The following is a 25407-nucleotide window of genomic DNA, read 5'->3' on the forward strand; positions in this document are numbered from 1 at the left end:
GTGTTTTCTGAAGTCGCAGCGCATTGTGCTCTCACGGCCACCGTACTATTGCTACAAATATACCTGTGCTACTTATGACTGCTTTTGTGCACCAGGGACACATATGCTCACGTCTGATGTACGCGGCACGCTCTTGCGTTCAAAGAGTCATGAGCCTTCATGCTCTCACATACAGTTAACTCACATTTAACAGCACCATCCTTTCAGCCAAAAAGTGAATCCAGGTGGGAAAACATCACAAAATGTAATTAATATCAGTTACTAAAGCCTTCAACTTTAGCAAAACTGAGGAAAAATGAGTGGTAGTATTTGCTCACCCTCATTATACAAACAAACAAATAAATCTGATGAGTATATATTTGATAAACGGATGAAATTACTGGAGTGAGTCAAACCTGTTTATCAGAAACAGAAAAGGATCTCCACATACGTGTGTGTGTGTGTGTGAGAGAGAGAGAGACACTATGTGTGTGTGTCTTGACATCAAGACACACACACATAAACGCAATACACACACACACACACACTCAGGACTCAAAGGTCACGTGCTGTGCTGGAACGGCTCTCTGTTCTTCATTAGACGCTCTGCTTTCACGTGTTCAGATGCTTTAACTGAGCGAGTGAGAGATGCAGGTGGAGGAGGAAGATTGAACTGAAGAACAGAGAGTCTGTAGAATCGTAATTAAACCAGAGGGAGAGCTGGACTTCACATTCAGCCAATGAAAGGAAAGGTCAGGCGTGCCGGAGGGCCATGTGTCTCCGAGCGCTCGAGGGAGGGACGAGACACAGCACCGCCAGTCTAACAAAGCTCAATGAAGAACTGGACACTGGTGTTCAGACGCAAACTTCAGCTGCTTCTGTAAAAGACAACGGCTGAAACTGAGGGTCACACTCACAGTCCCTCTGTTCATTGCTTTAGCAGTAAACTCTTTATGGCTGGTGTCCTAGTAAACACACACACTCACAGCTGTCTCGGGTCGAGTGTGTCATCAGCATGTGTATAAGAGCAGCAGAGATGCTGAGATTCACAGTAGGTTTGTCCCAATTTGCGTACTTATGCACTATTCTATGACGTTTTGGAGTATAAATAGTTTGCTCACAAAAAAAATTCCAAAAAGAAAAAGTGCCCTTTAAATACCCAGATGATGCACTTAAATAACTGAAAAGTGAAGTGTGGAATGTTGAACCCTTCATGCGCTCAACTGTCGCAGCTTTAAATACATAGTGAAGGGAGAGGGGCTATCAGACTCCGATTATGAATGACAAAATAACCTTATATAATTCATACACTGCATGATTGTGCTTAAGTACACATGCACTTAAATGCAAAAGTGCATAGTGTTTAAGTGTGTCATTTGGGACACAGATAGTGTCAGATCTGAATTGAACTGGTCGATCAGGATCAGGATCGGTCACAGACTGACTGACACTAACCCTTCAACAGCACCTGACACTGCTCCTTCATCTTGGGTTCTTCATTCTTGGGCTTGTAGTGCTTTAAAATGAAGCGATTCTGTGGGACTTGATTTTAGATGCATCCAGAAGTTTAGGGATCTTTTTTGTATATTTATAATAAATTGGAATCGGCCTAATTCTGCCCTACATGCATTATTGGGTGTTCTCCTTTGTAATTTTAGAATCATTTTGCAGAATTCTGTGTGTAGGGCTTCTGTTGGATGTCTGTCCCATCTAGTGTAGCTCTGATCACTGAGTGGACCCCAAACCTCACTTCCATACAGCGCTATGGGCTGAATCACACTATCAAAGATTTTACACCAAATTGGAATTGGTAATTCAATATTTTGGAATTTTCTCTTAATGGTGTATAGAGCTCTTCGAGCTTTATCTTTGAGAGCATTCACTGCCATACTGAAACTCCCCGACGCAGTGATGATCAGGCCGAGGTAAGTGTACTGCATCAGTGCTGCCTAGACTGAACTGCTATCTGTGTTCCTGGCATCTGGGCTTGTTCTGAAAGACCATAATGTTGGTCTTTTTGAGGTTTACTGCCAGGGCCCAGTTCTGGCAGTAGTTCTCCAGCAGGTCTAGTCCCTGTGGTGTAGATGACAGCAGCACTAGATCATCTGCGTACAGCAAAAGCTTGATGTTTTTGTGTTGTAGAGTGAGTCCAGGGGCTGTAGACTGTTCCAACTGCACCGCTTATTCATTAATGTAGATCAGGGCTATTCAGTTGGCAGCCCGCGGGCCCAATCCGGCCCACCAATCATCTTCATCCGGCCCGAGGAAGAGAGCGCAGGTTGCACATTCGCCTTGAATTGTTCTTGCACTAATTAGTTTGTCCACAAGGTGGCAACACTGGCCCGGGCCGGCCAAAAAGAAAAGGGAGAGACGCAATAACAATCTACCGGAGACCACAACATCAATAGATGGCAGCGTTGACAAGCGCTTATGTGAGGGAGTTATGAGATATCCGCAATTATAACGTTAGTTTAAACAAGTTTAAAGAGAGTGTTATCGGTCATAACTTCTGGCGAGAAATAGCGCAGACACTGGACGAAGATTATCATCAAAGCAGGAAGTATAGTTTGAAAATCTGCGCGTTTGGCTGAACTCATAAACTGAGCCGCTTCAGACAAGCGCCAGCGCTTCAATGGACAAAACCACACACAATGATGTAAAAATAGGTGGTTTTGGTGAGTTACCTCATAAACACAGTCTTAAATCAGTTATAAAATCCTAAATGACCGTAAAGAGTTGGGAGAAAATTGGATATGTGTCACATCTGCGTCATGTGCATCAGGTTTTATTAAAGAAACAGCGCTGCTTTTAAAGTGAAGCCTGCTGCAGTCTGTGATTGATGGAAATCAAAGAACTAAAGAAAAAGAGAAATCACTTGACTGCTCTGCTCGCTGATTAACTTTTGTAGCTTGAATTAAGAATAATCAATATAGTTTATGCATACAATTTATAGTTTATGTGACGATTGTTTTAAGTTCACTTATAAAATTATATTTTTCATTAAAAATAATATAACATTTCAATTATACTGTAATATTAAATGGCTAAAATTAAAGGGAAAAAATGGATTTAATAGAGACAACAGTAACGTTATTTGCATCAATGATACTTCTTCATTAACAATAGGCTAGTAAAAAGATGCCATTAAACACATATTTAAAATATACCATCTTTATGTTGTTTCTATATTCATTTGGAAGTTCAGTGTGAAAATATGACAACACAAATATATTAATTTTGACATTTAGTCACATTTTTTAAATTAATTACAGAAAAAATGTGTGAATTTTTTTTTTTTTTAATTGAATGGCAGACAGCACTAATGTTAACCTTTTATAGATATTACTGTTGGTAATATTAGTTAATTTTACTGCTGAATATGCATTTAAATTTAATTTCCAATTTTATAGGCCCCCCAGAAAAAGATCGGGACAGCCCCCCACATCTTTGGCCCCCTTCAAATGTTCAATTCGATAATCCGGCCCTCAAATGAAGTTAATTGAATAGCCCTGATGTAGATGTTGAACAGTAATATAATATGCCGTGCCAAATAGAATCAAATGCTTTTTTTTTTTTAAATCAACAAAGCATGCAATTATTTTTCGGTGTTTTATCTGTTTTACGTGTTTATTGATTAGGGTGCGTAGGGTGTAAATGTGGTCAGTAGCTCTATAATTAGGAAGAAAGCCAATCTGACTAGGACTCAGGACACGGTGTTCGTTAAGGAAGTTTACTATTCTATAAAATACTGCTAAATAACTTCCCCAGATTACTGCTCACACAGATGCCTCTGAAATTATTAGGGTCCCATTTGTCTCCACTCTTGTGAATTGGGGTAATAAGTCCTTGGCTCCAGATGTCAGGAAAACAGCCTGAACGAAGTACAAGGTTGAATAATTTGAGCACAGCTGTCTGAAGCTCAGGTGTGCTGTGTTTCAGCATTTCACCTGAATGCTGTCAGGACCACAAGATTTCTTGGCTTGTGAGTTTTTTAATCAATTCATCATGTGTAATTGGGAAGTCGAATGGGTTTTGATTACTTTTAATTGTGTTTTCATAAGTTTAAAGAATTAGTTTGATCTGATCAGAATTGTTTATAAGTTGTTTGGGAGGGATTTCTTTATATACATTTTCAAAATGTTGTGTCCAAATGATTCCATCTTGTATTGGCAAATCTTGTGGTTTTGTTGTGTTCAGATTATTCCACATATCTCTCTCTCGTTCTTTCTCTCTCACACACACTCTCTGACTGACACACACACACACACGTTTGTTTTTGTGAAAGTGGGGACTCTCCATAGGCGTAATGGTTTTTATACTGTACTTACTGTATGTGTTATTGTCCTACACCAACCCTACACCTAAACCTACCCCTTACAGGAGACTGTCTGCTATTTCAGATTTTTACTCCATTCTGAGTGATTTATAAGCGTTTTGAAAAGTGGGGACATGGAGTAATGTCCTGAAAAGTCACCTTCTCCTTGTAATACCTGCCATACCCTCGTCATTATACACATCTATGTCCTGACTTTTCACAAAACGCACACACACACACACACACACACACACTCTGTTGGTTTTACTCTTGGTAAAAATTGATAAAATGCTCAGAAAAGAACTGCATCTTTCCCTAGAACCATCAGTGTTCTTGAATGATAGCCAAACTGTGCTTATGTATATTGGAAATGACCACACAAGGTTCAAAACCTATGTTGCTAACAGATTTTCTCTTATAAGAGAAAACACCATTCGTTCTCAACGGAGATATGTGAGAAGCAAATGTAATCCCGCAGATGAAGCATCAAGAGGAATGAATGCTGAGGAATTTCTGGAATGTAGTCGATGGATTCATGGTCCAGAATTTCTGTGGTATACTGAGGAAAGTTGGCCTAAACAAGAGTCAGTAAGTTCCTACCTTTTGTCAAAAGATGATCCTGAAGTCAAAAGGGAGACTGTGACCTATGTTACTGTTCTCAAGGAGACAGAAACACCAACAAGTCGACTGATTTCTTACTTTTCAAATTAGATGAAGATTTTGAAAGCTGTAGCCTGGTATCTCAGATTGAGAAACATATTGTCACTAATGGTTAAGAAAAGAAAAGAGCCAGCATCTAACATTGACAGTCCTCATGGTCACCACCAGCTGAAACTTTTCAAAGGACAGCGTCTAACTGTGGAAGAATTGGCTCATGCAGAAAGGGCTGTTATCATCTACACTCAAAGAACATCATTTCCAGCTGAAATGACAACACTGGAAACAAAGTCTTCAAGTGTTCAAAAGAAAAGTTTGCTTTATCGGCTGGATCCCATGCTTGATAACGGTATCCTGAGAGTAGGTGGACGGCTACACAAATTAGCAATGCCAGAGGAAACAAAACATCAATTCATTCTGCCTAAAGATGCTCACATTTCAACACTTTTGCTAAGGCACGCACATGAGCAGTCTGGTCACAATGGTAGAGGTTACATCTTGTCCCACCTTTGTAAAAAGTACTGGATTATAAAGTGTAATTCTGCAGCACGAAGGATCATTTCCAAATGTGTGATCTGTTGGCATGTAAAAGGCAAAACAGTTGAGCAGAAAATGACAGATTTGCCATTGGAGAGAATCCTACCAGACCTTCCACATTTTACTAACGTTGGATTAGATTACTTCGGCCCAATTGAGAGAAAAAAGGAAGAGGCTATGTGAAAATGTATGGAGTAATATTTACTTGCATGTCCAGCAGAGCCGTTCATTTAGAAGTAGCAAACTCATTAGAGACCGACTCTTGCATACGTGCCATGAGAAGATTTATTTGCCGAAGAGGACAAGTTAAACATATCAGATCTGATAATGGAACCAATCTAGTGGGCGCTCAAAAGGAACTTAAAAAAGCTCTTAATGATTCAGACAAAGATCGGATCCAGGATAGCCTGCTCAAATATGGAATTGAGTGGAGTTTTAACCCTCCTGCTGCATCACATCACAGCGGTGTCTGGGATCTGCATGGCAAGTACTTAACTCTATCCTCTATCAGCAGAAAGTTGATGAAGAAGGTCTTCAAACCATCTTTTGTGAAGTGGAGGCAATTTTGAACAACAGACTACTTTGTACTGTGTCCTCTGATCCCCATGACATAGAACCGCTGACTCCAAATCATATCCTTCTCTTGAAATCGCAACCTATTCTACTCCCAGGAATATTCTCATAGTCAGACTCCTAAGCAAGACGACATTGGAAACAAGTTCAGTATTTGGCTGACTTATTCTGGCATTGGTGGACAAAGGAATACCTTATGGTACTACAAAAATGGCAAAAAAGTGGGTAAAAGTAAGAAGAAACATTAACACTGGGGACGTTGTTTTGGAGGTCGACCCCAATGCTCTTCGAGGTTCATGGATTCTGGGGAAAGTACTAACAATTGAACCCGATAAGAAAGGACTAGTACGTTCTGTAACTCTCAAGACCAAAACTTCTATCATTAAGAGACCTGTTACTAAGCTCTACATTAAGGTATTTTAATTTTTCTTATTTTTGCTGGCTCCTTTTTTTTTATAAATTAATTGTTTTTCTAAGTTATGTAAAACAATTAGGGGCTGGTGTGTAGGAGCCATATTATTGTTTATATTGAATTCATTTAAAATATTCTTTATTTATTATTTTTGAATTAAGTATTGCTTTGTATGGCTGTCTTGTGTTTTTTGTGTGCACGAGTCCTCTATAGGAGGTGGGGACTAGGTGGCGCTATCGGTATATATTTGCGTAATGTCGGAGAGCTAGGTGGAAGCGCCATGAACGGATATTGTCTTTGACCGCGCTCACAGGAGATGGCGGGCACACAAGAAAGAGCAGAGCAGAGCCATTAAGTTTATGTCTGTTTAAGGACTGACTCGATTTATTTACATTTGTTTAAAGTTTCGAAAGCAAAATGAAGAATAGATGCACTTTCGGCAACTTTGTGGATTCTTTGGAAAAGAGGATGCACTGTTCAATGGCGTTTCCCATGTGGTAAACTAAAAGCAGTATTTTTGCTACTACAATTACTATTATTATTATTATTATTAGCATTAGCATTATTAGCATTAGGCTTTTCATTTGATCTTATTATCATTAGGCTACTTTAACTTCAATCTTTGGTCTACAGTTTGTAAATTAAAAAAGAGCTTACTGTACATAGACAATTTACTGTACACCCAGACAAACAGACAGACAGATCTATTTTTATTTGTCTACAGAATAGAAAAGATTGAATTTCTGAAATATCATCTGCAGATGTCAGAGATAATAATGGGTATGATGTATGCTATTGATAAAGATCTCAAAGCCATCAGAGAGATGTGGATTTATGGTTATGAATTTGAATCAGCTGATGTTGAGTTTCCAGAGCATTTCAGTAAATGTGGAAATGTCTGATTCTACAACCTCTAGCAAACCATTTAATTAAATCAAACAATTACTCTACCGCAGTACAAATCACATTACTCTGCTTGTACTAAATTTAATGGACTTTAAACATTCTGTTCAAGAATGAGATGAAAACAGATGTAATTATGTGAAATGTGAAGAATTGCTGGTTAAATTACAGGTCATTTTTATTTACCCTCAAGCCAACAGATGTCTGTTTAGCAAACACTAACACTAACCGTGAGATCTGGACAGACGACAACACCATATGTGATCAAACACACACACACACACACACACACTAAAACAGACACTTGCAGACACGCACACAAACACTCACTAAGTGTCTTCTTTAGTCAGTTAGTGAGTGTGTGTATGTGTGTGTCTGTGTCTGTGTGTGTGTGTGTGTGTGCGCGCATTTTTGGGACAAATGAGGACATAAATGTGTATAATGACAACGGTTTGTACAGTATAAAAACCATTACGACTATGGGATCTCCCCACTTTTCACAAAAACAAAAGAGAGTGAAAAGAGAGAGAAAACACTGTGTTTCTGTGTGTGTGTGTGTGTGTGTGTGTGTGTGTGTGTGTATTAACAACAAATGAACAAAACTCTCTGCTGTCTGTTTCCGTGGTAACCTGAGGTCTAGTGCAGGGACTGTTATTATTTTTGTTGTATGAATAAAACTTCAAAAGCACAGAGAAAGACAGACAGACAGACTGAGGCTTGGAGTGAGACAGGCCTGCTGCTGAAGCCTGATATCATTCAGCATCTACATCAATGAAGGAACGTTCAGTCTGGAGCGGTTCACAGCTGCTGAGAAACCAACACTGAACCGGGTCTACAGCAGAACCTGGAGCTGCTGGACCAACACAAACAGACCCTCGGAAATCAGTCTACACAACATGTTCATCGTCAGGAACATGGTAACTCACTAATGAGTGGATTCTGACAGTCAGTTTGGACAGAACCAGACAAATCGGGGTGATCCAGAGGAAGATCAGAGGAGAGCTGCAGTTCCCTGCCACTGATATCAGAGCATCCTGGATTCTACAGATGAATTTAAAAATGGGGATCAAGCTTCAGTAGAAGACAATATTAATTTGCAAAAACTATTCAGGGGTCACACAGATATATTTACCAATGAAAGCACACCATCGTCTAAACACACCCTGAAACTCAAGCTGCTACAAGCTTAAACCATTACTAAAGACTCTCACAAAAACCTACATGATGTTCCTGATGAAACTCCAAATCTGACCTCCAAAATAAACGCCAATGTTATTTGGCCCTAAACAGAAGCGCTAAATTGGCACATTACTTTATTTAAACAGAGACAAATGCTCTCCAAATACAGATGAAGAGATCACCGTCTACAAACAGAGAGAGGAAGACATGAACGAGCCTGGACACAGAGAGACAGACATCATCCGAGTACTTAAAGTGTACTCTGATGTTTGTAAAAAATAATAAATTCAATAATTAAAAACTATATTCTCAAACCTTCATTTTCCAGCAAAGAACCACTGCTGTAAGACGCCATTTCAGACAGGTTTACTCAAACCATCCAAACAGGTTACCGAATCTGACCCACACTGTGCATGACCTCTGACCTCACAGTCAGCTGCGAGATACTACAAGATACTTGAGAAATGTCTCAAAGTTTTTGTCCATACAATGCAAGTGATTGGTTTTGTGTTCCACTAAAGAAAGTCATACAAGACTGAACTACATGAGGGAGAGTAAATGATGAATTCTGGCTGGACTGTCCCTTTAAGGCAGAGCGGCGCTCGTGTCCTTTATTCTCAGCCTGTCCTGATAATCGCCATTAACATGATTTGCATTCTTAATTGTAAGTTCCCTGGAAAGACAGCATCTAAGAACATTAATGCAAAGCAGTATGTGATGAACGGCTCAGTATACTGCAGTGTTGTATACAGATCTCAAAAGAACAAATTACAGTAGAACAATTCACAGTAAGAGCCAGAAAATGACCTACAGACACTCTCTGCCAACTCGGCCTTATTTATGTACTTCCACACTTCATAAAACAGTCAGAGGACAAGAAATACAGCTGCTGTAACATAAGTGACGCACTCTCTCACACACACACATTCATCACAAACAAACACATCAGGTTTTAATATCCTTGTGGGGACATTTTGTCCCTACAACGGAGGATAAACCTGTACACAAACACACACACACTCTCTTTCGCTCTATAATTCACTCTATATTCTTCTGTTTGTCCTAAAAGTGTGTAAGAGCGTCAGCATTTGATTTAAACTTCATTTTGAGCTTCTGATCTATTGATGCTCCAGCGTTTTTACACTCACAGGAGAAGTTTTACCATCTAAAACCATTCAGAATTGAGGTTTGAATTCAACCGCATAATAACATCAACACATACGCTTTCATTTCCAAACCCTTTCTAAATGTTATTATTGTTGTCTGTGTGTGTTTAATAATAGAGTCCCTCCACACATCTGCAAAAAGCCTGACAAGAACTAGAGGAATATCGATTTCAATCAAAATATGTCATTGTCACACACACACACACACACACACACACACTCATTGAGCCTGTGCTGAACGTGAGCAATACTGAAACAATTAAAGGCAACATTACTGTGACTGGATAGTAAAAGTTCAAGCACCATTGGTGTTGATCACTCAGTTCTTACTGTTCAAGCAAGCTGCATTACGGCGCAGATCTTAGATGGATCCACAGCTCGTCTGCTGTTCCCCGCAGTGAGGAGTTACAGGAGGAAACCCGACCCGACCGGCACGATGCTGCTGGCTTGAGTTCATCGCCAGAGGCAAACACACACCGGGACTCCTGGGTCCAGTTCTGCCCTGTGTGTGTGTGTGTGTGTGTGTGTGGGGAAAATAAAACGTCAAACTGCTGTTGGATTAGTTAAGATGCTCCGACCGACAGACAACAGCCAAGAGTTACCACAGTAACTCAGAATCAGAAATTAAAGGCTGGAATATGACACAAATAAACCCCGAACGGGTTTTAAAACACTAGGCATCGAAGCATTTTGTCAGAGGTTACAGAGGAAAATCTGAGCATGATACACGAATGGACTGATGATCACACACTACCAGAATTTCACAACAAACTCAGACAAACTTGATCCTCGCTGCTTTGAAACGCACACCAATGAAAACAATGTCTTCATGAAATCTAAAAGCAAAACATATCAGCACCCATCTTAATGAATCAAGCACACTGATGACGTCAGCAGATCATGTGACAGATTTACTGCCAAAAGCACCGCAGGACCGATTTATTTCTCAAGCCGATAATCACCTCATTCTCAGAAAAAAAGAACAGCTGACTTATTGACAGACATGATCAGACATTTCGGGTCTTCAGACACACACACACACACATACACACACTCACTCTCTCTCACACACACACACACACAAACAAACACTGAAACAGACACAAAATCACATGTCCTAGACGATATTTAATTTATCTCAGTTACAATGATGGCCATTTCTTGAGTAAGTGCGAGAACAAACTCATATGAAGGACTAATATAAGGAGAGAAACTGATCAATGAGCCATTAAATTCAGCTCCATCACAGGAAGAGGAGCAGAAGTGAGCGAGAGCTCTGCATGGCTACCAAAGACTCCTGCCAAAATATAACAACATTAAATTGGGTGTTATTGCATTTTAATTAGTTTCGGTCCATCTGCGAAAAGCCTCCTGGCAGAAAAACACCTTGAGCAGCCAAAGGTTCCCTTCAGAGTCATTTACTCCTATGATGAACGTTCCCAAGAATCTCATGTTTAAAACTGCATTCCTGATCGAACACAATCACAAGACTACTGTACATATATCCAGCTCAACACACTTACATACACTCACATGAGCCAAACTCCAAAAGCAGATCTGGTTGATCGTCACCAAATATAAACTATCCCAGTCACCAGAATGCGTTAAGAGGTTAACAGCATTAACTGGGTGATGCGTTAGATTCACTGCTTGTTTTAACACTCTTCTTTGTTACAGACAATCTGTTCAGCTCTAATATCAGTCAGTGATGCATAATTAAATCACTCAAAAGATCAAATCTCAAACAATAATGTTGATCAAGTTTTCCAAAAGCAAACTGAAGAGAGACAATAGCAGCAGAAGCGGCACAAGACTGTTTGGTCACTGGCATCTGATCACATGGAAGACGTCATGAACTTATCACGTGACCTGAGGACAGCAACAAAATAAAAGTTTCATGCCAAAGGTCAATGAATCCCCTGCCAGCCAAAAGAAAAAGGCAAAACAATCGATTAGCATCAGTATCGGCCAGAACAGACTGTTAATTACCAGCCCTGAAATTAAACATCCTCACTGTTTGGGATTTACATATTGAAATGGAATATTGATTCATATATGCAGTTTACTTGCTGTCCATACAAACACACACACACACACACACACACACACATACAGAAAGTCAGTGAGTAAAACTAATTTCTCATGATTTCTGCTGGTCAATTCTCCTAAATGAGTTTTTTGGTCATTAAAATGACACCAGAGGCTCAGAGAGCAATGAACTGTGGGTAATACATCAGCAGAGCCAAGAAGGCAATGACAGGAAATTAGCAAGCAAAAGAGGTCACATGGAAATGCTGAAAAGGCTTATTGAACTAGCATGCCGTTAAATCTATCCATGTGCAAAAAATAATAATTATAATTACTCCTGCTAATACTTATAATTAAGTGTACACTGGAGATGAAGTCATAGATGTTCATTAAAAAAAAAGAACAAGCAGTAATCTGAGTGGCTGAGACGAACAAGAAGCAAGTCGCTGGGTAAAGATAGTCAGCGAGCCAAGAATCTCAGTATTGAGTTAACCTCCTCCTACAGGGTCACGACTGAACCCTGCTTCAGACAAAACAGATCCGTTACATGTGGAAAAGCCAAGCTTCACATTATCCTGAGCTGAAATTAACTGACTGACAAACACAGAGTCATGCAGATCTACATAAAGAGGAGCGAAAGGCTGAAAAGCACAAGTGCATCACGTCTTTTGTCAAACGTCCATCACTAATGGAGTGTGAGAGTGAATCCTGCACCTGCTCAGAGCCTTCAGCAAACAAAACACATGACAGAACAAACGAAGGCAGTGATCGTCGCGATGGGCCGCTGGACCACACCGTAGACCCTAACAAACCAGCAGCTGATTAACATAATTAGATGCTGAAGAAACAACATGAAACTCCGAGAAAAACATTCAGCATCATCTTCAGTAACAGCAGCAGCAGCCGTGTGATGAAGAGCTCACAGATCACACACACGAGTAAATGATCAGCGCTCTCTTCCACCCTCAATATCACGACTGAGGTGAGACCCTTGACTTCTCCCTGGGTGCCACAGTAAAAATGGCTGCCCACTGCTCTGGGTGTGTGTTCACAGAGTGTGTGTGTGTGTGTGTGTGTGTTTGTTCAGTACTCACTGCTGTGTGTGTGCGCTTTTGGATGTGTTAAATGCAGAGCACAAATTCCAAGTATGGGTCACCAACATCCTTGTCCTTGTCCTTGTCCTTTCCTTATACTGTTTTGTTCATGTCACTTCATTTTGCCATTGAGATTTTAAATTTACAACCCGAATTCCTGAAATGTTGGGAAGTTTTTTTAAATTTGAATAAAATGAAAACTAAAAGACTTTCAAATCACATGAGCCAATATTTTATTCACAATACATCACCACTTTTATAAATTTCACTAAATGAGCTCATTTCAAATTTGATGCCTGCTACAGGTCTCAAAAAAGTTGGCATGGGGGCAACAAAGGGCTGAAAAAGCATCAAATTTTGAAAAGATTCAGCTGGGAGAACATCTAGCAGCTAATTAAGTTAATTGACAACAGGTCTGTAACATGATTAGCTAATAAAGGGATGTCTTAGAGAGGCAGAGTCTCAGAAGTAAAGATGGGCAGAGGCTCTCCAATCTGTGAAAGAGTGCGTAAAAAGATTGTGGAATACTTTAAAATGTCACGAATCCAGTTCGTGGCCTTCCGTCTGATTGCCACCAGAGGTCACCCTTCCATCATATTGACTCTCTCACTACACAGATTGTTTCACATTACCTTGCACTACAATTCCCATCAGCCATTGCACTGATCACACCCTACATAAACCATGGACTTCCTCTTCCTCTTTGCCGAGTATTGTATAGCGTTTATCACTCTCCAAGCGATAGCTACTCTACGGAGCCCAGTTTGTTGTCATAGTCTTGCCTTGCCTGTTTTTCCCGTGTTTTGATTCTAGCCCGTGTTTCCTGGATTAACACCTTGCCTTGCCATTCGGACACTGTTTGCACCTCTCTTGGATTATAGCTCATGTACCTGGATTATCTCTCTGCCTTGCTCCATTGGATATTGTTCACCGATCAATGACCCATGCTTGCCCTAGGACTACTCTTTGTCTTGTCCCTGCCATTCCTGTTTGCCGTTGTTTGACCCTGCCTGTGATTCGACTATGTTTATTAATAAAAGTTTGCACTTGGATCCGCTCACCTCTCGTCTCATCAGCTCTGTTACAAAAAACAACGTTCCTCAACGTCAAATTGCAAATGCTTTGCAAATCTCATCATCTACAGTGCATAACATCATCAAAAGTTGTTTTGGAAGGCACTATGAATGCTGAAAGGTATATAAAGGTTTTAGAACAGCATATGCTCCCCTCCAGATGACGTCTATAAATTAGATCCACTCAATTACAAATGAATCCTGGGTTTCATCAACACTAGACTCGTGCGCTTGCTTCTGGAGAACACCTCAGACTGATTCTAACCAACTGATCAGATAAACACTCTCACAAATACACATGTGTGTTTGAATGCTACACTTTCATTAGATCAGAGTAAAGCTAACTAAAATTGTTGAATAAAAACTATAAAAGAAAAAAAAAACACCTATGATTAAAAACAAGATCTGTATCTTGAAAAAATGTAGTAGATGGGTCCGGGTGCTGAATTGGCCTGCCTGCAGTCCAGATCTTTCACCTATAGAGAACATTTGGTGCATCATTAAACGAAAAATACGTCAAAGACAAACTCTTCAGCAGCTGGAAACCTATATCAGGCAAGAATGGGACCAAATTCCAACACCAAAACTCCAGAAACTCATAACCTCGATGCCCAGACGTCTTCAAATTGTTTTGAAAAGAAGAGGAGATGCTACACCATGGTAAACATGCCCCGTCCCAACATTTTTGAGACCTGTAGCAGGCATCACATTTGAAATGAGCTCATTTGTGCATGAAATTGTAAAATTTCTCAGTTTAAACATTTGTTATGTTGTCTATGTTCTATTGTGAATAAAATATTGGCTCATGTGATTTGAAATTCTTTTAGTTTTCATTTTATTCAAATTTATAAAATGTCCGAACATTTCCGGAATTCAGGTTGTAAACAACTGTCCAATTAATGTGATCATCTCAAATAATTCTGGTCAGATTGAATAACCATGATCAGATGATTAATCAATAATCGCAAAAGGACTCATTGTGGCTGAAAAGAAAGGGAATGGCTGATGTGGATCAAACACACACACACACACAGGTGATGTGAATCAGCATCTGTACTAATAAAACACAGAACATTTGTAAGGGTCTGTCATGTCTCTCTTTTTCTCTCTCTTTCTTTGAAAGTCTTCTAATGAATGGCAAAAGTTCAAGAACAGTCCAATGAGACACTGTGTGTTTGTGTATGTAATCGCTTTCACTTCATATATAGGTCTATGAGTGCATATAAATACAAGAGACTAAAATATACAAGAGCAGAGAGTTTACAGCCTTTAAAATAACGTCAGATATACAGCATGACTGATAATAACAACACACACACACACACACTCTGCAACCTACATCTAATCAAGAATGACATTTGACTCAGCATGTTGTCAGTGAGTGAGTGTGTGTGTGTGTGTGTGTGTGTGTGTGTGTGTGTGTGTTCATCATGGCTCCCTGAGAGGAAATGACCTTGTCCCCAAATGCCAAAAACAAAGACGCCTCCATCTTTCTTATTCTCTGTAGAGCGGGAGCTTCATTATGTGCCACTGCATATGCTGCTTTTCCTCTTAAGTCTCATGTCAGTCTCACACATCAGCGAGAATCTCACACTCGCAATCTGAAAGGCACAGACTCAACATGCTTCAGTGTGAAAAAAAAAACACGTGAATATAAGAGATGTGCAGTGATGATGGCGATGAAGATGTTATGAAAATTAGTTTGTCTGTTACTCCAACACTGCACAACTTTCTGCATAACACACTGTTTTTTTTTTTGTTTACACTTGGCCAAACATATAATCAGTCAGCACTGGTATTATGAAAAATAATCTCAACACCATCTTTTACACACACACAGACGAGACTCTGACTGCTTTCAGCCCAGCATGAGTTTCTGAGCTGAAATCACAGGCTGTCAGATGAGAGTTAAAAACAAACCAGAACATCAAATTACAACCTCCAGCGAACATATCATCCTTCTGTCCCAAACACAGTTAGACAGAACTGCTGATCTGGTGACGTCACTGACTGATGATGAACATGTGATCTGTGTGTTTCTGTGGTCAGCAAATGAAAATGCCAAGAAATCTTCTTGATTCATAGCTCCTCAAGTCCTTGAGCTCAGTAAGGTCATTGGTTCAAATCCCAGACAACACAAAGACTTTGAAATAATGTACACCTTGGGCTTTAATTTATTCGTTTAGAAGAAGCTTTCATCCTAAGTGACATAAGGAACATCATAACGAACCTGCCATAACCTGAATCACTTTGGTTGAAAGCATATGCTAGACACATATAAAAACTGTTTGTTTGTTTGTTTGTTTGTTTGTTTGTTTTTCTGAAATACCTGGAATCTTTTATAATACCCACACTCATGGGCGACAAAAAAAAAAAAAAAGGAAAGAAAAATAAATCTTTTTCGAATGTGTTTCAAAAACAAGGCACAGTGAAGAATAACTTAGAGGTTGCCTGCATCTACTAAACTGTGGAACTTTGACTCTTGCTGCTGATTTGAACGGCTGCTTCCAGTTTTAAGAGTCAGATGGCCTTTCATTTTTATTCAGACACGTGTGAACAGCGCGCTGATTTTCTGATGTTCATTTAAGTTTTCCATGTCTTTTTCCTGTGTCACTTGAAATGTGTCCGTTGTGAATCACTGTGGTGAGACACGAGGAAAAAATAAACGATCAGTTGTTGGACTTTTCTGTCATAAATCGCATACCATGCATTACTGAACTTTCTACCATCCATTACTGGAAACGAAATTACTGGTTGATATGTCCCGATCTCAATAAAGTTTACACATGCTTTTAGTCCATGAAGTAGATCTCGCTCAGGACGCGTGCTGCCTGTGTAAGTTTGGTCAGGACTGGTTCCAGATTTAAATCACAGAGGCATTTTTGTCCCGTCCATTGCTTATCACTGATATTTCGAGAATTAATCCAGCATCATCCCCGAAACTTTGCAGCATGTATGTCCAAAAAACGAAAGTTTCATTAATTCTGAATGGATTATTGCCTAGAAAACACACAAAGCGTACTCCCATTATTATCACTAAAAGCATCATTCAAGTTAATCGCGATCTCACAAAGTACTGTTATATAATCAGTATAATCAAGCTCTCTAAACTACACAATGAATCTACAATGAATTTACATTGGGTCTGCACTTAGTTAGTCATCATGATATTATTCACGAGCGTGCAAAACTCCGGCTCTTTCAGCTGTGGGTGAATTCTGAAAAACTACACCGTTTCTGATTGGCCATTGCTTTGCAGAAATCAGCAGATATGTTTTTGATTGGATACATTTCTCAACACCGCAAAAACACGTTAGATAGTTTTCCAGATCTTTTAATTGCTTTTGCTTTCATTTGAGGGTATTTAGCATCGTCTAGTACACCCGTACAACCGGTCCTGGGCTGAAAAAAGTGATTCCATGACTGACAAACTGGGGGCAACTGCATGATTAAACCACACTCATGATTAAAGATGAATTAGATCCACTCGATTACAAATGAATCCTGGGTTTCATCAACACTAGACTCGTGCGCTTGTTTCTGGAGAACACCTCAGACTGATTCTAACTAACTGATCAGATAAACACTCTCACAAATACACATGAGTGCTTGAATGCTACACTTTCATTAGATCAGAGTAAAGCTAACAAAAATTGTTGAATAAAAACTATTAAAAAAATGTAAAAAACACCTATGATTAAAAACAAGATCTGTATGAATGAAAAAAATAAACACATATACCGCCTGTTGAATTTACACAGAAAGCCATAAAGTAGAATAATACAGAACTTCAGTTTCTTTATAAGGGGGAAAACGTGGTACACGGCCACAAAAAAGGAAAACGTTGACCAAAGAATGATGTGACCATGAATAAACACAATAAACAGAGGTTATGTACAACTAAGCAACTTAATATTTACTTAGTCAGGCCAATAAAGCACATTTGAATTGAACAGAGAAAGATAGATGAGAGCAAACAGCTGTAACAGACTCTGAACACACATCAGAGCTGTCCATGGTGCTGAAACTGTTTGCGCCACTGGAGCTATCCATGGGACTGAAACTATAGGTGTGTTCGACTTGAAGCACGGCTACAGACAGCGGTCAGCGAGAGTAGCCGCTTGCAGTCGGGGGCGGAGTTGAAAACGGAGCCGTCAAGCCGGACACTTTTAGTTCCCGGTAGTGATGCTCATGCGGTGTTTGCATACTCTATCAAAGATGAAGTGAATTAAATGCACTATTTGTCAAATACACAGACATTTCAAAAACGTTTCCATGAGCAACAGAAACACTTTATGCTGCTTATATACTGCTTAATACAGCGCCTTCTATTCAAGAATGAAGTTCAACATAATCATATACTATTTAAATACTAATAAAGTGGGGGTACATATGCTTTTATCAGTGTTTTATGATAAATGTGACTCAATATAACATTGCAACTACAGTAAAAAAGCTTTTACTGTTCTAAAAACACAGATTTGTGGCCATTATTGGAATTTAAAAGGTTAGAATAAACCCAAAACACACAAGATCGTTGTCATGTGGTGAGTTTGGCCAATCGTGAAATAGATGTTGTTTCGACATCAAAGCTCAGTCGCTCTGAAGAAAAGGCGGCGGCTGAGTCAGCTGGCTGCTCTCTAAACGCTCTCACGATGCTTTGATGCCACACATGACAGTCACGTGACAGAATTTGATCGATCTGTGCAGCACTGCGTTAAGTCGAACACACCTTATCTGTGGCACTGGAGCTGTCCATGGTGCTGAAACTATCTGTGGTGCTGAAACGATCTGCGGCACTGGAGCTGTCCGTGGTGCTGAACATCAGCTGCATGAGCAACTGAAGCATTGGAACCTTTCAAAACTTAAGTTTACCATCAAAATGAAGTATTTTCTCTCTTTTACTCAAAACACACACACACACACACACGGAAACAGCCTTAGCAGCAGGTAACAAGAACAAAGTGGCCAATGTCTAGAACAGCAGATTTTTGAGGAAATAACAGCAGACCAATAATCCAGCAAGAGTTTGATGGAGCAGCCTGACCTTTCAACAAAAGCACCTGATCTGATGAAGTGAGAGAGAGAGACAGGCAGACAATTTGGTCTCTGAGACACAACACGTCAAAGAAGTGGCAGCGGCGCAGACAAACAAACAAACGTTCGTACTGGTTTGCGCACACACACACACACACACACACACACACAGACTCTAGTGTGTAGCTGGAGTGTGTCTTTGTCACACAGATCGCTGCTGTTTCTCTTTCAGTACATGAAGTGAAACATTCATTAATGTCATTTAACAGGACTGAGAGAGTGTCACATTTATTTCTTCAGCTAGAACCTAATAGAGCTACAGACTCATCTGTCTCTCTCTCCGTCTGCCTGTCTGTCTGTCTGTCTGTCTGTGTGTGTAGTGTCTCATCAAGAAAAAGGAGAAACACTGAGATTCAGCTGCTAAAACAAGAGTATGAGAGAGAAATGAATTATAGCAGCAGAGATGAAATGAAGAAAATGAGAATGAGTGAGAGAAGAAAAGAAAAGAAAAATATGCTGAGCAAAAGAAAGTTCAGAGCCACAAGAACAGTATTTTACACACACATAAACCAGCATGTAATGTCATCTTTCACATCCTGAGAGAAACAGAGACAGGTACAGAGACGGATCAGAGCAAACGGTCGTCACACAGGCTCTGAACACACAGGATGAAGAGGACAGTTTTGAATGTAAGATCAAACCCTGATCTTACAAGAAAAAGACAACAATACTACAGCAAACAGAATACCACCCGACTCCACCACAGACAATGAGAATAACTATGTATTTGGACAGAGATTTCAGACAACAGTAGAAAGAGTTACAGATGGGTCTAAAAAAAGCGCTGAAAAATACTGACCACCGCCAAGTGTGTTTACTCATAGATAAGTTTATATAAATATTTATCCTGTAGAGTTTATATGTCTATAGAGACAGAGAAACACCTGCTAATCGGCCCAAGCTCCGAGGACATCAGGAAAATATGAGATCCCAACTTTGAAATTATTTGCCCTTCAGAAAGTTAGATAAAAACAAAACTTATTTTTTAGTTATAGGAAGAGAGTGTATTTTACTAGCGGCCTTATGCACTAGCATGCCAATGAAGTACATTTGAGAAGAAAATAAGAATGCGAATGAGAGAGAGAGAGAGAGAAAGGGTCAGTGGTGTCAATGTCACAGAGAGGCATAATGAAGGGACGCTGGATGAACAAACTGAACAGATCAATTGGGCAGAGATCAGGACAGCCCAGACACGATCAACAGTTTCTATTGTGCCACAGAAATAGGCATCCTTTACAATCGCCTGCTCTCTCTGAAAGAGGTCCAGAGGTGCAGAGATGAATCTGAATCCTGTGTGTGTGAGAGAGAGAGAAAGAGGTAAACTGGGAGCTGTTCAGATAAGAGTGGTGAAGCGAACTCACATTTACACACAGAGAACTGAAGAGAAGCGCTGAATCAGCAGCAGCACTGCAGAGACGCACAAACGAACTAGTCTTTCCGCACGTTCTCCTGCCTGCCGCTGTACTGGTCACTCCTCTGGTTTACTGCTTCTTTCATTGTAGATTACATTCATAAACTGATCTGGATGACCACAGCTCTAAATGAATACATGTACTTAAACTAGGGAACTGAAAAACATGTTTATGATTGGCATAATTAATTGTGAAAAGCATTGACTGCAGCATTCCATTTAGAGCTGCTCGTCTGGTGTCAAAGGCTTTTATTCACAAAGTGATATTTCTCTAGATGCCCTCTTTACATGTGTATGTAACTCAAAGAGATGTGAGCATGACAAGAGTAATACTGTTGTCAAGCAAAACCTTCCAATGTTGTTCTGTCCCTATATACAGACAAATATAAAGACAAACCTACCAAACCAATTAGAAATGCATGGCTGCAGTTTATTTTAATGATGTGCCTGCGCAAATGAACAAGAATGTTATCAGACTCTTTTCTTAATCTCAGCATGCTGCCATTTTTTCACAAATAGCAATTCATTATACGCCTACAGATAAAATAATAGTTTTAGAACTAAATAAAGATAAAATTTCCAGATAGCAATTCTATTCTGCCTCAGGCTTAAATACATATGACTCCATCACGAGCATCAAATACACGTCAGCGTGCTGCGAGTGAAAATTGTTTTGCTCAAAGCAGCAACCTTCAACATCATCCCACTGTAAGGGTTAGGCACCCAGAGGAACAGAATAAAGAACATGAAGACAAATCTCATCCAACTCTTCAGGGTTAATGCTGATGTAACACTTTAACCCTACGTGTTCAGTTCTGAATAAATCATTCAGTAACACTCTGATGTCTATGAGATCTTAATCGCTCCACTGTCTGTGCTCCTGTGAACATGGAGAAATTTCCACATCATTTCATTCAGTCACCCTGGATTGATTTTTAAGATTCTCCTTAAATGAAATGGAAGGAATTCACTTTCAACTCTAGGTGCAGTCGGCACGTGAAATTCCTCTTAAGTGAAAGAAACTCTCAGGAAACGAGATCAGAGCAGCTCAGAGCAATCCAGCTGCTGTTATTTCAGCCCAATCTTCCTGAGCTTCCATGGCACGATTACTTAAATTAAACCGTTCGAGTTCTCTGGCTACCATTATTAAAGTCACCGTTCTTCACTATTTCATTCAAAGGTTCTGTTTCTCTCATATCTTAAGCAGCAATTGCTCAACTGTGACCATAAAAACGAAGAACCAAAATATACGTTTGTCTTAGTTATTCTCTTGTGGATCATTTACTAAGCCTTGCTTCATTCCAAAAATCTATGAATCTCTTTCTTTCTTCTTCTTCTTTATGAAAGACTGTTAGTGCTGCTCGCACTTCTAAGCAATTACAGTTAAAAAAAGAAAAGCAACATAAAAGTACCATAACATATGACTCTGTAGTCAGTCACACAAACTGATAATCTCAACGTTGGCCAAAACTCCACGTGTGTTCGTGAGATTTCGCATGAGAAGATGACAAAGCTCCAGGCTTCAGTTGACCCTGCGTGGAAAAGAGTGACATTCTCTTCTTTTGATTTTGATGGCAAGGAAAGTCAAAACAGTGTAAAACAGCATGCGGGTGAGTAAACGATGACAGAACATTCCTTTCTGGGTGAACCGATTCTTTAACATCTTCCTTTCAAGTTTGTAGGCCCCATGTAAATCTTCTCTAAGCATATTAGGCCTCTTAAGAAGAAAACAGCCTCAGCTTTTACCAAAATGCAAAACGCACTCCTCCGTCACTAGACCGTCTCATCAGATGTGTCTGAAGTCTCGTCACGTATCGCTAATCAGCGTCAGTGATGATCTGGATGATGTGAACGGAGGAGGATCTGCTCACTTTAGCGTTCAGCTCGTTTTAGAGACACTTCTGATCGCTGCGCTCTCGTTACCTCGTTTTAAGATCTCTTTACCCGGGGCGGAGAGAGAGAGAAATGAGGAGGATCTCAGGTTGGCTGGTTAGAGGAGAGGAATTACAGTCAGATTAGCGGCTCTGCTAACAGGCGGCAGAGATCTCTGGCCGTCGGGGTCGAGCCGCTGTCACGGCAGGTGAGGAGGTCACGTCTGGAGCATCACAGCTCCTTCAGCTGAGCTCTGGATCAGTGTTCAAAGACAAAAAGAGCTTTTTAAGCTGATCCCCCACTTTAAAGAGCACAAAGAGCTGACAGGAACTAAACTAACAGCTAAAGGTTCTGAGAAACGTTAAAACACAGCACACTCACATCGAGCGATATATAACATACAGCAAATCTCAACTGCTTGATTGTTTATACCGTAACATAAAGCCAACCATCTCTAATCTGATAAATGCCTTCAGACTCCTGACAGACGTCTGCCAGATGAAGCTTCAGCACATCTGAGGAAAAGACCTTAAACGTTCCCTCACAACCACAAAAAACTCTCCAGCTGTGAGGACGAAAACTGTTAGTTAAACATAAGGAAAATGCATTTAACACCAGCTTTTGGTTTGGAAAGACAGCTACTGAGATCTGAAAGGTTGTGAATCTTTTCTACTCCACTGCAGCCATTTTCACTTGCACAAGCGATAATCCAATTACATCACCATATTATGTGTGCAAGCATTATTTCAAGTTTAATTTACTTGTTTTTACACACTCAGTTCAAAAGCAGCTTTACAGAAAACAGTGACTCATAAACCCCAGTGTTCAAGACAGAAGATTGAGCAGTGAAAGAAAAATCTCTGAGATGTTTAATGACAATGAAAAAAAAAAAAGACTCAAATGCTGAATATATGGCAGCTTAATAGAAACACAGCAACATAAGCTAGAAATATTTGTATTTGTGAATAACGCTGCAGTGTGCTGAAGGTTGGTGTTTCCTCGGATGTGTTTGGTGCTGCTAAACCTCAGAAAACCCAGGGTCACCCACACGCTTACAGAAGCGGATCAACCTGACACACACACACACACACACACACACTGCAGCTCTGAACGCGGTCATCAATAACCTACTGATCAACCACACAATCAATATAGCATTTGCATACTAATATCATGTAATGGGAAACCACAAAGCAAGAGTATCAGTGTGCAAACACACCATCAGTGTGTAACATTTCTTGACATGGTTTGGCTATATTTGCAAGGACATTTTCAGACATTTTGGGCCCAGAAGTAAGAGCTGAGAAAAAGGAGAACCCCTTTGGTTATAATAATGAGAAAATAATCACAAAGGGGTTTCTGAATTGTATATATGAAAGAAACGAAATCTTGCACAGCGTCATCATCCACCTCTCTCTGTATAACGACACTGTCTGTCTGTCTGTGTCTGTGTCTGTGTCTGTGTGTCTGTGTCTCTGTGTGTGTGTGTGTGTGTGTGTGTGTGTGGCTCTGCGGGGTGTTCAGGGAGGTTGTCTATCGCACCCCAGCGGAGGAGCTGCGCGCTGAAATCATCCTCACTACACATGAACTCATGAACTCAATGTGAAATCAGACAGAACAGGCCAGTCCTTTGATTTCAGCCCATTTTAATGAACATAATATAGGCAAGAGAGAACGAAACAACATAAGAACGACTGTCAACGCCTACAATCACACACAACTTAGTTCGTTTGTGTCTATCGTGTGTGTGTGTGTGTGTGTGTGTGTGTGTGTGTCAGACGGAACAGTCTAGAGATCGTGGATGGAAACACTGTGTTTAATGATGCCTCGACACTACGGCAGCTGCTGAAATAGCATGTCAAATGTGTGCGGAGACACATGAGTGATCGATGGTCTGATCATTAGAGTCTCTTCAGCGAACATTCATCAATCACTTCCCTTCACGCGCATCCTCCAGTGCTCTGCTTTAACCAGCATCATGTTTCCAGACCCAGAAACACACTGGAGACTTTAAGAGATCAAACCTGACATGATCCGAAACAAGAGATCACCTCCTCCAACCCTCACACACACTCTCACACACACACACACACACACACACACACACACGGGTCCGCGTTCGTATCGGAGATCAGACTGACGCTCATCAGCATCTCATGTGTGTAAAATTGGACATCGTCATGATGCTGATCAGGAAAACGAACGAACACACACACACAGAGAGAGAGAGAGAGAGAGAGAGAGAGATCAGCTCTTTACCTTCGCAATGGTCTCCCTGCGTCTCCGTCTCTCCTTCTTCCCAAATTCCTGCGCTTTTCTCTGGAATCTCAGTCCGGAATAATGTCAGTATCCGTCAGAGAGCAACGCGTCTCGATCCTGCGCGTCTTCCGATGGGAGCTGAGCGCCGCGTCACCTGCGTCCTCACATCAGCAGCGCGCGCGAACCCGCCCACAGAGACACGCCCCGCGCCGCGGGCGGAGCTGAGCTGAGCTGCAGAGAGCGACGCGACGCGACGCGACGCACAGATCCTGGAGATCGACGCTCTTCTCCAGAAAGAAGCGCTAGAAACGCCCCTCACGGAACGGAGAGTTTAGATCCTCCGCCAGGTTCCGCCTGCAGTCCATACTGAGCCGTTTCCAAACCAGCTGCCGCCAAACACAAGTGTCACGTTACTACGCACTATAACACATGACTGAAGTCAGCCTCACTATACAGCCACACAGAACTAATGACGAGATGGAACGCTTCTGGTGTTACTGAAGCTAAACATTCCTGAACACACACACACACACTTATGAGCACGATGTTTTAAGTAATCACGCTACCCGTTCACACAGTTACATTAAACCGAATTATGTCTAATAATGAATGTAAACAGCATTCACACAAAAACACTGTTTTGCTTTAAAGCGGTGGGATGGAGAAAACGCGAAGTGTAAGAAGGTTTTTTTTTAAATCTTTTACTTTATTTTTTCAACGCCAGAGCCGCGATTCTGAGCGCAAAGATCAAAGGCGTTGTTCTAGCGCAAGTTTACGTAAAACAATAGAATTCCGCGCAGAGGAATGGCCTGTGCACGAGCGCGGGAGGAGACTGCTTCCGTTACACGACAC

General features: G+C 40.6%; 1 protein-coding gene across 8 annotated transcripts in view; it reads right to left on the reverse strand.

Moving 5' to 3' along the window:
* nrxn2b (neurexin 2b) overlaps positions 1 to 25150 on the reverse strand; it is a 476055-nt gene extending 450905 nt beyond the window's left edge. For 4 of the 8 annotated variants that reach the window (XM_058781461.1, XM_058781460.1, XM_058781459.1 and 1 more), the window contains exon 1: positions 24556 to 25148. The gene's annotated coding sequence lies outside the window, so the exon portion shown is untranslated. Of the gene's footprint in view, positions 1 to 24555 lie in introns of all 8 variants that reach the window. The other 4 variants (XM_058781463.1, XM_058781458.1, XM_058781462.1 and 1 more) reach the window with 3 other exon arrangements.
* Positions 25151 to 25407: the final 257 nt, after the last annotated feature.

This window comes from Onychostoma macrolepis, chromosome 07 (genome assembly GCF_012432095.1).
Source record: "Onychostoma macrolepis isolate SWU-2019 chromosome 07, ASM1243209v1, whole genome shotgun sequence".
In the NCBI taxonomy this organism is placed as follows: Eukaryota; Metazoa; Chordata; class Actinopteri; order Cypriniformes; family Cyprinidae; genus Onychostoma; species Onychostoma macrolepis.